Raw genomic sequence first — 5,065 nt, forward strand, 5'->3', positions numbered from 1 at the left:
TACGTACTTCAAAACCAAGTCTAATGTCAAATAAATATCTACACTCTAAAAAAGTATGTGCGTATACTTTCACGCACAGCACTCGGAGAGCCAATCACGGCAACTCATGGAGGCAGTCTGAGTTGTGACGTTAAGCAATGCAAGCGTGACGTTTTGCATTGCTTAATGTCACAACTCAGACTGCGTTTTTTGGTCTAAGCATATGTTTCGGCATCGCCATTCGCTGAGCTGCCTTTGTGAGTTGCCGTGATTGGCTCTCCGAGTGCTGTGCGTGAAAGTAGACGCACATACTTTTTTTAGAAAGTAGATAATATGTAACAAGTGGGATTGGAATCAATGATATATGAGTTATATTATATATAAAATTTTATATTATGAGTTTTATATTAGGCGGAAAACCAACACAATCCTGCATGGACCATACACATGTACGAACTAAAGAAGGAATGCCTGAGGGACAAGATATTTCTGGAAAAGTGGCCGACCATTATTTTGTGGCAATCACTAATGCAGAGTTTGTTAAAAAACAATAAAAATATTGAAGTATCATTTATAAACAACAGGTGGTGGATAAACACATTCAATATATTATAACGTATTTTCTGAGGAAAACGTCAAGATAAATTGTATGATAACATAGTCAGTATATTCAAAAATATTTATAAAACATCAGCTCATATATACACTGTGAAAAAAAAGTAAGGAACAAAATGGGTGGATAACCAAAGAAATTGACTACCTCATTATAAAAAAAGAACGAAGGCTTGGCAGCTTTAAAGAGATATCCCAATAATAAGTGCAACGAAAATCACGGGACAATTAGGAACAAAGTAACATCGCCATTAGGATATACAAAAATGAATTATTACTGGACTAAGTTCACCGAAACAAAAGACACAACACAGTATTGGTCTAATCAGTAAATCAACTATTACAACAAAAAATAAGACGATTGAAGACACAGTAGAACATATAAAAACTAACGAAGCAATAGTGTTGGATAAAATAAGAGCCAGAGATACTAAATACCACATCAATGTATTAAAACCTGTACTGATACAATTGTGCAATTGTATATTCTCGATAGTGGCACAATTCGCAAAAACTTCAAACATCAATTAATTCAAGGAATATATAAGAAAGTGGAAAAAATTAATTTCTTAAATAAAGAACACTATGCATTCTCACATTTACCAATTATATAATGGCAAAATATACCAATAAGGTGCTTAGGAGCTATATATATAATATAATCTATTAACTTATACACACTACAGATTCAGAGAACAAATAGGAACCGATGACCTTCTAGAAGACGTTTTCACTATGTAAATGAAAACAAAAACAACGGAAAACTTGTTTTAGATTTATATATTTTACTAGGGCATTTGAAACGATAAATCATGATATATATTACTCGATAGGTTATATAGTAGTGGGGTCCGAGTAAAGACCGACGATTTATTTCGAAATTATCTACAGGCAGCAGACAGTACGACTAGGCACAAAATATAGCAGAGAAATTATAGTTCAACAAGGAGCACCGCAAGGTCCAGTGCCCGGTTTACTACTGTTTAATCTATATATAATCGAAATATTCCAGGTCAACTTAAAAAGTAAGCTCTTTCAGTTCGCAGATGGTACGGTAATTGTTTTCCGAAATGGTAATTACAAATCACCTTTAAGGACGATACAATAAGACATCCACAAAATCACAGAATGGTACCGTAAAGATTAAATAAATGTAAACATACCTAAAACGCAAGTAATTTGCTTAGAGACACAAGAAAAATATTATAGAGGAATTACCAACAACAATGCTTGAGCGAAACTCTGGCAACTGCGCATGCGTTCCCCTCAAATATTCTGAAAATGTAAAATACCTAGGCACGCACATAGAAAAGCATGTAATGTGGGATGTTCGTATGAACCAGGTTTGTAAAAAGTTAAGAGTTGTAATAGAGAATATGCATCATATTCTACATCTTGTCCCCCGATCTATGCATAATAGTATTTCAAATTCACTAGGGGAATTCCTAATCAAATATGGAATTACAGTATACTGGCACTGTGCTCAATATTTACAACTAAAGATAGAATTGATTTAAAAAAGTAGAGTTAAGAACATCAGTTACCAAAGTGCAGAAGCTTATCTCCAAGATCCTATGCTTAAATAACTAATAATACTGCGTTTTAACGATCAAATAAAATATGACATTACAACAAAACATTTTAGCAACGAATACTGATCTTAAAATGTAAATGGAAGAACATTAAGACCAAATAAAACATTTTGCTAAAGACGAGTAACGACAAAATATGGAGAGGCTACAATAAATTATGTTTCCAAGCTATGTAACAATCTACCAGATGAGCTACTTGTGGTAGAAACTCAAAAATTAAGAAATCGATCTAAAAATGAATAATAATTAAGAAAACCATACACGTAATAAAAATAAATGATTAAAATCAAATACCCCTGTACGAGTAAACCCAGGGCTGCCTTTTCCCGACAGTTCGTTACTGTTGTAAAATGTGGATTACAGAAATTTATTTGTTCAAATATTAATGATATCTTGAACGTACGTACCGAAGAGTGTTTTCTTAAGCTAATAAAATTAATAGGTTGCTATTTAGTAATAAGAAAGGCGCCGGAATCTGCAGCTATTTATAATAAAATTAGTGTGTTTTGGAGTTTATGTTGACTGCGCAATAAACAGCAGAAGTCTTGTCGCGTCCCACGCACAAGCCCCCATTGACTTATGCGGGCTTTATCTGTATTACATTCAAAGACCATATAAATAAAGATTGTATTATATTGTATTACATTGTATTTCATGAATAGCCGAAATTTTATTTTATTGCGCGTTCACCAATGGAGCAGGTGCCACCACAGCACAGCTCTCAACAAATCGCTGTTGCCTCATAAAAGCGGCTTTGAACGCTCATTCAGGACATCTGCTTATCGTTTATGGCATCATGATTCGTAAACAAGTATAAAATCCAGCCACGCCTAACCGTAACTAAAACCTGAAATAAATTTTAAAAAAAAGACCAAAGAAAAATAAAGAAACATGAAAGTCTAGAAACAAAAGAGCTAGGAAACAGAAGAGGTATGCATTGGAGATTCGTGTTGTCCTGTTTTCTTTCCCCACTCTCCGGGGTTAAGAAAAAAAAGTCAGCTCTTAAACAGCTCGCCTGCATCTTCACATTAACTTCATCGGTCTCTTGAAGTGACATGGTGCCATTCTTTTGGGATTAGGCAGAAAAAAAAAAACATGTCGAGTTCGAAGTTTCCCCGAAGGAGCGAAGCATTTCCACATTCTGTCTATGTGAAGGGTCTCGTTCGACTGTCCCACTCGCGATTCAAGATTTCAGTTGCACGTCAATGCAGAAACAGAAATGTGCCATGACCCTGTCTTTGATGGGGATTTGCGTTCTGTAGTTCCTCAAAACGTATTTTTATTGCCACGAAACTATATTTTCTAATAAAATCTAGTTTCATCAGATTAATAATATGATGTCCGGAGGACAGGCGAGAAGCAAAAGAAAAGATAGATTGGCTAGGTCTGTGCCCGCTATGAGTTCACATAATAATGTTACAGTATATCAAACAAAAATAAAGAAACAAATAAACATTATCTTAGTTTTTGTTTGGTCCGGGCACTGAAAATAAATACTTAATATTATTTATTTTGACGTTCACTCAGGGAGCGAACGATGCCGCCGCGGAACTTTCAACTAACCTCAGTCGCTTCAATAAAAGCGTCCCCCATTCGGCGTTCATTAAAAACATAAGTTATCGCGTTTTTTAGATGTGGGGCATCTCTTGCTCGAATCTATGTCCCGCGGCGTCGTAGTCCGCACTCACACTACGCATGCGCAACTCTCCTCCTTCCCCCTCTCCAACAGCTGCGCGTTACTCTCTCCGCTCTCTCTGTCTACCAGCTGCGTGCACTTCGCGTGCGTTCGCTTCTACTCACACCGCGCGCGCATGCGCAACTCTCCTCCTCTAGTCTCCTCTCCTTCAAGTGTGAATATAAGCAGCGGTAGCGCGCTGCGCGCGTTCAGTTCACCGCTGTTGACTCCACTTCACTCCGTTCTTCCGATGAAGTGTGATGGAAGCAACAGTCTCGTCAGTTAGTGGGTTGGCGCAAGCAAGCGTCAGCACCACCCCACAAACTAACAGCAACGCTACGTCCACTGAAGACAAAGCTGTGCAGCGAAGGGCACGCGACGCTGAGCGCAAACGCTTGAAGCGAGCGGCAGACCCTGAACTACGGCAACGAGAAGCGGCGTCCATTCGTCAACGTCGAGCGGCGGATGCTGAACTACGACAACGTGAAGCAGCGGCGGTTCGAGAACGTCGAGCAGCAGAACCTGAGGTTCGGGACCGTGAAGTTCAACGTAAACGTACGAAGCGAGCGGCGGAACCCGACCTTCGAGAACGGGAAGCCGCGTTGGTTCGTGAACGTCGAGCAGCAGAACCCGAGGTTCAGGACCGTGAAGTTCAACAACGTTACTAACACCGTTAATAACACCGTAAATAACGATCCGCGATGCTCCGCATCACCCCATGGTTCCCCTCGGGAAGATGGTGTAATTTTTTATATGGCCTCCATAGTGCCTAAACAAATAATAAATTCAACCACAACCGACTACGGCGAACGTTTGTGTGTGGGATGGGCATTCTGCTGTCCCCTCTTTCGTCTTCATATAACAGTCAAAATTAAAAAAACAACTAAACCTGCTTTTTTTTTTGGGGGGGGGGGGGGGGTGCATGTGGAGAGCTGTGCCTGATAGAAAATTTGGCGCCGATAAATATATCCTAGTAAACATGGACACAATAAGCAAAGGAACGTTGTGACTTGGATTCGTCACCATGGAGCTGCATGCAAAACATCTTCACCACCGATATAAAAACATAGAAGTCAATGATAAAGGAACAGCTGAGCAAACTTGTCTCACTCAAGACAACGCAGAGACAAACAATGAAGGATGTTCGGGTTCTTGTTTGTCAGCATTTGCAGTATTTCTCAAGATGCCGCACCAATTGCGTATTTTG

This window comes from Ixodes scapularis, unplaced genomic scaffold (assembly GCF_016920785.2).
Source record: "Ixodes scapularis isolate PalLabHiFi unplaced genomic scaffold, ASM1692078v2 PGA_scaffold9__187_contigs__length_104089568, whole genome shotgun sequence".
In the NCBI taxonomy this organism is placed as follows: domain Eukaryota; kingdom Metazoa; phylum Arthropoda; class Arachnida; order Ixodida; family Ixodidae; genus Ixodes; species Ixodes scapularis.